This window comes from Sminthopsis crassicaudata, chromosome 2, assembly GCF_048593235.1.
Source record: "Sminthopsis crassicaudata isolate SCR6 chromosome 2, ASM4859323v1, whole genome shotgun sequence".
Lineage (NCBI taxonomy): Eukaryota > Metazoa > Chordata > Mammalia > Dasyuromorphia > Dasyuridae > Sminthopsis > Sminthopsis crassicaudata.
In genome coordinates, this window is record NC_133618.1 from 486,227,617 (window position 1) to 486,239,093 (window position 11,477).

General features: G+C 36.8%; 1 long non-coding RNA gene across 1 annotated transcript; it reads left to right on the plus strand.

Moving 5' to 3' along the window:
* The first annotated feature begins 2,085 nt into the window (after positions 1–2,085).
* LOC141557556 (uncharacterized) lies at positions 2,086–9,201 on the plus strand. The gene is made up of 5 exons (XR_012486825.1): positions 2,086–2,203; positions 3,606–3,817; positions 4,311–4,476; positions 7,228–7,357; positions 7,988–9,201. It is a non-coding gene; the product is annotated as an uncharacterized LOC141557556 (long non-coding RNA).
* Positions 9,202–11,477: the final 2,276 nt, after the last annotated feature.

The window sequence follows — 11,477 nt, forward strand, 5'->3', positions numbered from 1 at the left end:
GCCAAAGGGTTTTATACTCAGGATGGACTCTCTTTTTATCCTCTCTGCTTCTCAATTCCTTCTCCTCAAAAAAGACTAGTATGAGCCTGTTAAAGACATTACAGGGTTCCTTCAGTTCAGCAGAGACCATTCCCAATCCCATATATAGATACAGGTGCATTGTACATATACACATACATATGTGTTCATATACACATACATGTATATGATATCGGATATCTATATTTATGCATATGTGTGTATATGTATCTGTGTACATGCATTTATGAAATGTGTACACATGTATAAATATATACACACATCTATATAAAATAAGGATTTCAGATTTAGAGTAGGGAGGTATTTTGAGGTTGAGTCAAAACCCTTCACTTTACAAATGAGCAAACTGAGATCCAGTGAGACAAAGGTTCTACCACCACTTCCCACCTGTAGTATGCTAAGAGAAAGTAATTTATTTTGTTTGGAGGTGTGGCTTTATTTCTAAGGCTTGCTTTCAATTTTTTTTTCAGTCTCATTCTCAGTGGTCAGTGTTTCTTTTTCATGGATGACTAAGCACCTGAAAGTATGCTTTTAGTGCCCCCATCCCAGGCCCCCTAATACCTTTAGTCCTAGTACTTCCAACCTCCTCCCTGCTCATATCAAATCCTCTAGCTCAGAGATATGAGGCATTTGTCTCTAAAAGATGCTTTTGATGCCTGAAGATGAAGCATTTAGACTAAAATGAAGAATACGGGGTAGAGGCAGGAAACTTTGGGAGAATCAACAGACTGAAATTATAAAAAAAAATAATTGAAGGGTGAGGGGTTGAAGGGGAAGGAGAACAGAGGCCCAGAAAGAAAAGGAAGAAGACAGAAAATGGGAATGAGGTGGGCAATGTGAGAAAGAGAAATGAGAGTCTAGTGAGAGAGAGACACTGAGGAAGAGCCAAATAGAAAGTGTGAGACAGTGTTAGAGGGTGTGGCAAGTGCTCCCATTGTCTGGTAGAAATTTCCAGGATTGCTATCCATGTGCTTGCCTCACATAGCTCCTTACAACTATAAAGCACCTGACACTGATAATCACATTTTTTTGAGACTAACACCATCACTCTAATAAAGAAGCACAATTTTAAAAATACTCAATTTTATAGGTGAAAATACACAGATTCAGATAAATTATGCCATGCTGAAGAGCACACTGCTTATGTCAGAACAGGGACTTGAATTAAGGTCTTGTGGCTCATTCATTTCTCTTTCCACCACACTATGTGTTATTCTTTAAATATAAATTCCCAGAGGGGAGGGAATTCTATCATTCTTTTTGTGTAGTGCCTAGCACAGCGTTAGGGATAGAAATATTTTGTAACAGTTTGCTATCATGCTGCTGCTGATAAAAAATCATCTCCAACATTTGTAGAACATTTTTAATTTCTCTAAGGATCTGAAATTTAGAACATATACTGCCACATCTATTTTTATCTTCACAACAGCTTCATGATAAAGGTAGGACTAGTACTACTCTCCCATTTTACAGATAAGAAAATGTAGAGGTAAATTCCAGGGCTATAGAGCTGGTTTGCATCAGATGTCAAACTGGGAGTTGAGGTTCCTATCTGAGGTCTTTGTTCTCCCCAATAGATTGTACTGTTGTGGACTGAAACTTTGACAGTGGTGACCAGGATGGTGTGCGATGCTGACTGTGAGCTGAGGGAGTTTCTTTGCACAGGGATGTGAGAAGTGACTCAGGTTGCAAGAGAAATCTTAAAGTCTTACTTGAATTGTTCTCCCCACTGTTGGCAGCCTGGAGGATACAGATTCAAGGCTTTCACACCCACACTTTTAACAGCCTACTCAGCCAGGCTGTGAGCTCCTTGCTGCCCAGTCACATTCAAGGTCAGGGTCTTTGTACATAATCTCAGCTTCTCTCTAAAGCTTCAGGTGTTTTTGCTCCTGTTACCTCCTCTCTAAGGTTAATGACTAAACTGGCCACCTGAAAGCCAAGTATAGCAATGGGGAGCAAGGTCAATTGCAGGGCTCTCCTCCGGGCCTTCCCTGGCTGGAACCCACCCACATTATCCACTCTGATGAGAATTTTCTGAATGTCTCCACTCTGGGCTGGGAGCTTACCCTGGGACCTGCTCAGATGAACACATCTCAGAAGCATGGATGAACAGGTTTTATCTCCAGACCCACCCTGCTGTGACAGACTCCCCCATCTCTCAGAGGTGAGAATAGGTTCATGGGGTCCAGGAAGGCCAGGAAAGAGGAGGGGAACTCTCTACAAATTATCTGGGGGAGTATCCCTCTGAGAATTTGGCCTTAAGAGGGAGAACAATCTAGAAATGAAGAAAGAAAATGTTTGGGAGTTGAGGATATTTGTTTTTATTTCTTTTGCTATCCTTTACCTAGCATACTTTGAGGGTTTGGGAAAAGGAATATGATTTTGGCTATTTCCTGTTTCTGTTACAAATTGATCACCTTATGGAATAAAGGTCAGAATAAAGGAATGAACTATTTATCTGAGTACACAAGTCACCTACTACATCCCTTGGGGCTGTAAGGATAAGAATTTATTAAAATTCAACCCCCCCATTCCCACCCTCCCCAACCAGCTCTAAATCCTAAACAGGCCTATTCTTTTTTTCTTTCTTTCTTTCTTTCTTTCTTTCTTTCTTTCTTTCTTTCTTTCTTTCTTTCTTTCTTTCTTTCTTTCTTTCTTTCTTTCTTTCTTTCTTTCTTTCCTTCTTTCTTTCTTTCTTTCCTTTTCTTTCTTTCTTTCTTTCCTTCTTTCCTTCTTTCTTTCTTTCCTTCCTTCTTTCTTTCTTTCTTTCTTCTTTCTTTCTTTCTTTCTTTCTTTCTTTCTTTCTTTCTTTCTTTCTTTCTTTCTTTCTTTCCTTCTTTCCTTCTTTCTTTCTTTCCTTCCTTCTTTCCTTCTTTCTTTCTTTCCTTCCTTCTTTCCTTCTTTCTTTCTTTCTTCCTTCTTTCCTTCTTTCTTTCTTTCTTTCTTTCTTTCTTTCTTTCTTTCTTTCTTTCTTTCTTTCTTTCTTTCTTTCTTTCTTTCTTTCTTTCTTTCTTTCTTTCTTTCTTTCTTTCTTTCTTTCTTTCCTTCTTTCCTTCTTTCTTTCTTCCTTCTTTCCTTCCTTCTTTCCTTCTTTCCTTCCTTCCTTCCTTCTTTCTTTCTTTCTTTCTTTCTTTCTTTCTTTCTTTCTTCTTCTTTCTTTCTTTCTTTCTTTCTTTCTTTCTTTCTTTCCTTCTTTCTTTCTAGAAGTTCATATTTGAGGTTAGTGTGATTTTTACTAAAGAAAATGCCATGATAAATATATATAGACAAATTAGATTAGACAATTAGACAAATATATTAGACAAAATAGAAATATATGTAGACAAATTTCATATGTTTAACTTATATTGGATTACTTACTGTATAGAGGAAGGGGGTAGAAGGAAGGTAGAAAAAATTGAAACACAAGGTTTTGCAGGGGTGAATGTTGAAAACTATCTTTACATGCATTTTGAAAATAAAAAGCTATTTTAAAAAAATGACATTAAAGGGGGACTTTTCTTTGTGGTGGGGAGGGAAAGTGGAGAAGCCACAGTTTTGTTTTGTTTTGTTTTGTTTTTTTTAAGGCAGGAAAATGGGAAATTGGCCTTAATACATGTTGAGTCCCTGCTTCCAAGCAGTTCCTAAATTCTGGCAAATACTCAATGAGCTCGTTGTAATTTCTTGGCTGGGTTATCTCCGTTGTCCTAAACTTTAAACCCGAATCATTCATCGAGGGCCCTTCTGTAAGACTGTCCTGTTAAAGAGCTCTAGGAAAGAAAACATTTGCTGTGTTATTGTAAGTAAATATGAATGAGTCCCACATTTGTTTGGAAAGGATAATGATCTTTGGATGGTAGTGAAATCAAATCATTCAATCTTAGGGATAGAAGGAGAATCTAAGGGACAACATTAAACTTTGCTGTCTCCCCCAGACAGATCAGAGGAAAAAGGCGGGGGACTGGGTGATATGTAAGTAACTCAAAACTCAGAACATGATTTTTCTTTAGAAGTATCCTAACTTGTCTGGTTTTTACAGGGAGTTGGGAAGAGCTCCAAAATAGCAACTCTGCCTTGATTGAGAGAGAAGCTTCAAAGATGTGGGGGATCAGAAGAGTAGGGAAAGTTAAGAAATCATACCCTATATATTTTTTCAATGGAATTCTTTTTTCTATGAGAAAAACAACTTCCCACAATGATCTCTACTACATACGACATACAATACTCCCCCCCCCCCCAATCTTCTCTGTCTGATCCTCACCTTGGAATAAAATGGCCTTTTTGCTTTTCAGTATCTCCTCCATTTCCTCAGAAGTAAAGACTCCTGTAGTAGCAAGTCAATTTTCTTCCAGTAGAATTGAAGACTCAGCTCAGGCCTGAAGCCTTGATGTCTTGAGCAATGAAGACTGAGTCCATGATGGCAAGTGAGAGACCAGATTTTTGAGGCTCTTCCTAAAGGTGACCTTTAGTATCATGGACGTTTCATATTATGAATCTCACACTTAGAGCATTCTCCAAAGGTGGCACTCATCTAGGAAATAAAATGATGTCCTGTTTTCGCATTCCAAGCATCTCCTCCTCCAAAACATTCACTGTTATTTTTTTCTTTTCTCAATAAGTTATTCTGTAGATTGCCCTGGTTTATTTCATGGGTCAGGAAAGGTAGCTCACCAAATGCCTCAAACCAGACTGAAGACTATTGTCTTTTCTACTTTGTCAGTTTTCTCCCCCGCCCCCCACCTGAGGCTGGGGTTAAGTGACTTGCCCAGGGTCACACAGCTAGGAAGTGTTAAGTGTCTGAGACCAGATTTGAACTTGGGTCCTCCTGAATTCAAGGCTGGTGCTCTATCCACTGCGCCACCTAGCTGCCCCCTCTACTTTGTCAATTGTAATGTGTAATCTTAATGTCTCCTTTTAAAAGAAATTTATTCAAAATATCCTTTCAAGAGTTGCAATCTTTTCTACCTCCTAACTGCAGTGACATTAAAATAATATCATATAATGCAATATCTAATATAATAATATGTTATATCTAATTGAGATATTAATTGAATAATAATAATTAATAACAATAAATACTTGATGTCACTTAGGTAGTATTTTAAAGTCTACAAAGTACTTTGCGGGTATCATTCATCATCTGTGCCTCTTTGTCCATAGTCTTCTCTTTTGAATAGTAAGATACAGTGTCCACCTTTTGCCTGCCAAACTCTGAAAACTTATCCAGGAAAGACTTATTTGATTCCAACTTTCTAAGAGATCACTAGATCCGCTTTTCCTTTCCCTTCTTATTAAAATCATAAATTTAAGGAAAAGTCCAATGTCTTCCATTTTGTAATCAATTGACAAAGTAAAAAGAAAAAAATTTTGAGGGGGTTGTAGGGTTAAAAGCAAATGGATGGATCAGAAAAGGTCCCTTGGATGGAAAGGGTATGTATGTGATATTTGACCTAATCTTTGAAGGAAATCTTGGATTCCAAGATGCAGAGGTAAGAAAATTGTGTATAAGGAAATCAAGGGAAATAGCTTACCCCACAATGTCTCAGAGATAGGAAATGGCAAGCTAATTTGACATGAATTCTAAAAATATGTTGATGCACAAACAGACTTGTTCACACTCATATTGCTGGTGAAAATTAGGTTCTTACAAGTTTCCCTTGGCTCTGGGCTGGCTGAAGGGAAATTAGTGAAGTTTTCTCCCCCTGAAGTTTGGATATAAGTAGCAAAGGCATCCAGGGATCCTGAACTGGATCCAAAGCTTGATGACTCCAGCCCAGACTCCTGTGGTTTTTAGCACTTGAGTTTCCATTAAAATTTACAAAACACCCCTGTTTTGCTAGCTGATTTATGGTGGTATTAGGTAAAACTGCACACGGTGTATAAAATATGGTGTTTCTCTACTTGTAGCCTGATCTAACATGTTATCGGTGATTGCAAGTGCATTTTATAACCCCAGCTGCCAAATCGAAATAAAGGTGATTCAAACATCAATCTCCAGGATAAAATCAGGGCACTTTCTCCTGTGGTTTGACCTTCTCGATGTCTTTGGATAGTCCTACTTGTCTAAGTTCTTCCAACAATTACCAAGGGACAGTTAGAAAAGGCAGCTTTAATGGTCTGGGTTGGGATTACTAGATGCATCAAAAGACTTAAAACACTTACCCCTGAGACTTCTGCTCTGAGCCCATGAAGGAGGGGGAGAGGGGAAAATCTGCCAAGACTTAAAGTTGAATTTGGGAACAAAAGGCTGTGGTGGATAATGTTCAACTGGTTTACTTGTGCTCTTGACATTCGGTACCCCTGAACTCTTCAGTGTCTTTAGCAGATATAAAAAGCTATAAATAACAGGGCAGGGAGGAGAAGAAGAGGAGGAAGGCCCCAGATAACAGGGTCTGAGATATAGTCAGTCAGCTACTGCCTTTCTTGTTTGCTTCTTATTTATAGCCAATGTAGCACACACACACCCTTCACTGTGGGGTATGGAAATGTAAATTTTGAATATAATAAAAGTGTGGTGAGAATGAACTTAGTCTTACTTTCTTTAACTTCCATAATTTTTGGTCCAAATCCCATAAATGGTCTATGCCCCTTGTTATCATTTCATATTTGATGGCTGAGAAACTTCTAGCAAAAGGCAAAAAAGCTTTCTTGGGAAGAATTTGGAGCATTGCAGCTCCTAAACAAAGAAGAGGATTCTGAACCTGAGAGTATAGGAAAGTAGAAATGACAATAATTCTTGAAAGGGGTCTTTGAATAGCATCATCAAAGCCCTGAATTTCAAAGTGGGAAAGGACATATATTATATGTTTTCAAATAGGAAGAAACTATGATGCTTACCTGAGCCTTTATCTAGAATAAATATTAGAACCACCAGGTAAGAGAAATACAAAGAAATCTTGAGAGAACTTTATTGAAAGAAAATTAAAAAAAAAAAGAATCAGAAGAGTAAATATGACCAAGAGGATAAGTAAATGAGAATGTACAGTCAATCTTGATGGACACTTAGAGAAAATGACTGAAATGTTTTGTTACAATATTCATTGAAGTTAAAAAAAGTACTGAGAAAGTTAAGTTGGTTGTAGAAATGTTCAACACTAAGTTTTTAATAAAATATTTCATTAACAAAATTAGTATTATGATGTAAATGTCTGGGCTAGTTGTTTGAGTTTCTTCAAAATCTTGCCTAAAATGAATTTCATTTTCTTTCAGTTCTGTTCTGTCACTGTCATCGTAAGAACTCAAGGCTGCTCTTCAATTAACAAAACATTTTTTACAAAGACCCTTTAAGATATGTTAATGGCTATAGGATGATTATTAAGATAAATACCTTGTGAAGGAAGTAAGTTAATTATAATATATATAATCAGTCATTGGTCAGCCTAGAAGTTATAATTTATTGTTCCCTAATTTACATTTGCTATCAAAGATATTTAATTTAAGGGAATTATAAAATAGCATGATTTGAGTGGTCATAGAGATGATCCGCATTTAGCTAACTTCAAAACTGCTTTTTCAACCTTGTCTGTGGCAATTACATACAATTTTGGGAAATAACATACTCGTGCTCAACAGCAACTTGTAATTGTTGATTCAAAATTGGGAAAGCCGTTTTTGTAAGAAAAAGTATCGCAATTTTCTATTCAAGGTATTCATTTATAAATACTAAACGAATGTGTTAAAGGATTGGAGAACTAAACAGAGGAAGTACACAATTTGTAGTTTTGAGTTTGTTTTTGGTCTGAGCTTAGCAGAAAAAAATATATAACCTTTTAGTGTAGTGATAAATTATAGGGTTTTTTGGTTTGTTTATATTTTTGCTTATAAATGATCTGTCTGTTATCAGAGATCAGATAATAATTCTATAGAGGACAGTCTAAAAGCCATTCACTCTTTAGGGGATGATTATAAACATAGCTGCTGTGGCTTCTTTTATTTTAAAATGAAAACAATTCTCTTTTCTCTTTTCCAGAAAAACTTATTTGTGAAGTTGGGGTTCATCTTTGGGCCACTTTATGCCTAAATTACTGGCCTGAATTTTATCCATTATTCTTACCCCGAGCTCAACTCTAAGCTCTATGGCTCCAACCCGCTGGAGAGACTTTCTCATATCCCTTCATCCCTGAATTAATGTTCTGTGATGAATAGGGGCCCCTGGGCTCAATGAGTGAGAGAGAAGAGAGAATTCGCCCTCAGCACTGTTACCTCCCAGGAATCCTCTTTTTAATAACCTCAGCAACACTTTGGTTTTCAGGGGACTTGTCTGAAATGTATCAAGAGGCAAGCTGACTCTTGCTTATACTCGGGCAATCTGACCCCCACAGATAGAGAGATGATAACTGCAGAATTGCAATACCAAGTGAACTGTAGCTTATGAATGATAATTCTTCAGCTGCTCAGACATCTTGCCAGAGCTGAAGCATGGAAATCTCAAAGCTTTACCCCTAATTCTCATTTTTTCATGCACCAGAAAAGGCTCCTAGGACCACATCTTTAAACTGAGGAGTGTACCCTCTTCAATCCCCCCTCCTGAATTTGAATTATAAGGAAATGAAAGCCCAGGAAAGTTTAGGTACAGGCCAAACAGGTAGAAACTTAAACCTAAGGCCTCTGATCCCAGATCCAATGTTCTCCCTTATTACATCAGCTACCTACTCCATAACCTCACAAGTCCCTAGGTCTTACATGGATAATTTAGATGAAGTAAAGTGAAGACTATGTAGCTATTCTGAGCAATTTACTAATCCATGGATGATTATTTCATAGTCTGGAGGGATGGATTCTAATCCTGATTTAACTCATAACTATGTGATTCTGCAAATCAATTCTCTTCCCTGGAACTTGGTTTCCTCATTTGTAAAAGGAGGACTTTGGATTTCATATACTTCCAAGTTCTTTCCTAGGTCTCACAAAAATGAAAAGGTTTTTTTTTTTTTTTCCCTGAGGCAGTTGTGATTAACTGCCACACAGCTAGGAAGTGTTAAGTGGTCACATTTGAACTCAGGTCCTCCTGACTTCAGGGTTGGTGCCCTATCTACTTCATCAACTAGCTGCCTCCTGTTCTTTCTTTCTTTCTTTTTTTTTTTAATAAGGATGGGACTGTTTGGTTTTTTTTCCTTTTGTACCACCTATGTCTTTTTTATATAGTTCTATATATAGGTTCTTAATAAATGCTTAATAAATCGACAAGTTAATTTATTACAAAGTAATAAATTCTAAATGAAAAATACATTTTGTACAATATAACAAATATGGACATATATTTAAAAGAATTACACATATTTAGCTTGTATCAGATTGCTTGCCATCTTGGGGAGGGGGGAAATAAAGGAGGACAGGAAAAAAAAATTAAAATTAAAACAGTCTTACAAAAATGAATGTTGAAAGCTATTCTTATATGTATTTGGAAAAAAATAAAATACTATACTTTAAAAAATAAAATTAAAAAATGTTGGTCATATTTAATTGGGCAAATTGGGAAAAGGAAGGGAGGTTATATAACCTGGGGAGAAAGGTAAAGCAAAGCCTTTTAATATATCTGGACCTCAGTATCCTCATTTATTAAATTAAAAGGTTAGGTCAGATGATCTCTAAGATCCCTTCTGGCTCTAAATCTATGTTTTACAATCTTTGGGTCTATTACTTCTTTTTTTTCAACTAGAGCATTCCCATAGAGGGAAGTTGTGCTCTTTGAAAGAAAAAAGGGGTAGCTAGGTGGTGCAGTGGATAGAGCACCAGCCCTGAAGTCAGGAGGACCTGATTTCAAATCTGGCCTCAGACACTTAATACTTCCTAGCTATGTGACCCTGGGCAAGTCATTTAACCCCAATTGTCTTAGCAAGAAAGAAAGAAAGAAAGAAAGAAAGAAAGAAAGAAAGAAAGAAAGAAAGAAAGAAAGAAAGAAAGAAAGAAAGAAAGAAAGAAAGAAAGAAAGAAAGAAAGAAAGAAAGCACAAAGTGTGATGTCACCTTCAGAGACAATTTGTTCTGGCTATTCCTCATGAGCCTTTACACAGAAGCAATGGGATTTGGGGAAAGAGCACTAGGTCTCAAGTCCAAGGAATCAGATGTAAAGTGCCTCAGACAATATTTACTTGTGTGCCTTCAGAGAAGTTATTTAACCTCTCCAGGGTTTAGCTTTTTCACCTGTAAAATCAGAGGGTTGGATGCCTTACTTGTGAGGTCCATCTTAATCCTAAATCTGTAACCCCAGGATTCAGTGGAGACATTGGCACTACTGGCTGTCCAGAACTGGGTGGCTGTAGTTAAGAAGGATAAGTCTGCCATGATGTTCCTTTAGCTACAAGTAAAATAAAGTATTTTGTACCCTTCTTCGTAAATTTTTCTAACTTCCATAACTACCCCCAACCCATCAACCTGATTCTTCTCCTAAAGATGAGAGTATTCCACCTCAAAGTAGCTTTGCTTAGGTTCCATCTCTTTTGTGAAGCCTTCCCTGATGACTATAGTCCAGGTGCATGACACTTTTTATAGTTGTATGCTTTTATGGAATATTGTTTTCTCTTCCACTGGTTCTTTCTGTAGCATAGTCTTACATGATACTGAGATCAAAATAACTACTCAATCACTCTAAGACTGAGAGGCAATAATGATAGTGACAAGAGCTCTTGATGTGGAGTCCGAGGCTCTAATTCAAATCCTATCTCTGCTTCCTGCTAGTATGACTTTGGTCAAATTGCTTAACTTCTTAGAAGACCTGCAAGACTTCTGCTGGCTCTGAATTTATGATCCTAATTCTTGGTCCTTTGAAAATTAATTTTCTAACTGTATGGATATGTATATATATATATATATACACATACACACACACACACATATATATATATATATATATATATATATATATATATATATATATACACATACACACACACACACACATATATATATATATAGTATTTAACATATACTTTAACATATTTAACATGTATTGGTCAACCTGCTATTTGGGGGAGGGGGTAGGAGGAAGATGGGGAAAAGTTGGAACAAAAGGTTTTGCAATTATGGATGCTGAAAAATTACCCATGCATATATCAGGTAAATAAAAAGCTATAATAATAAAAATAAAAATAAATAAAAATTTAAAAAAGAAAACTAATTTATCACTTCAGAAACCTCTTTGAAGTGAGGTTTTGGCACAAAGAGCCTTGGATTTGAATTCTTGCATTACTGCTTCCTATGAAGGTAGTATGACTAAATGAACTCCAGGGTCCCTTGTAACTAAATGCTATGATGTTGTGAATCTTGGCAATAAATGGGGTGATAGCTACTTTCTCACAGCAATCCCCATAGAGGACAAAAACACTGTAGCATGGACTATGCTACACTGCCCGATCTCATGCTATCTCTTAGCTCCTCTTTATATGGGGAAAAAAGCAACTTTGCAACAGATTCACTGCTCGGTTGATCAGGGATTAATATTTCACTGCTGAGTCCCCAGTG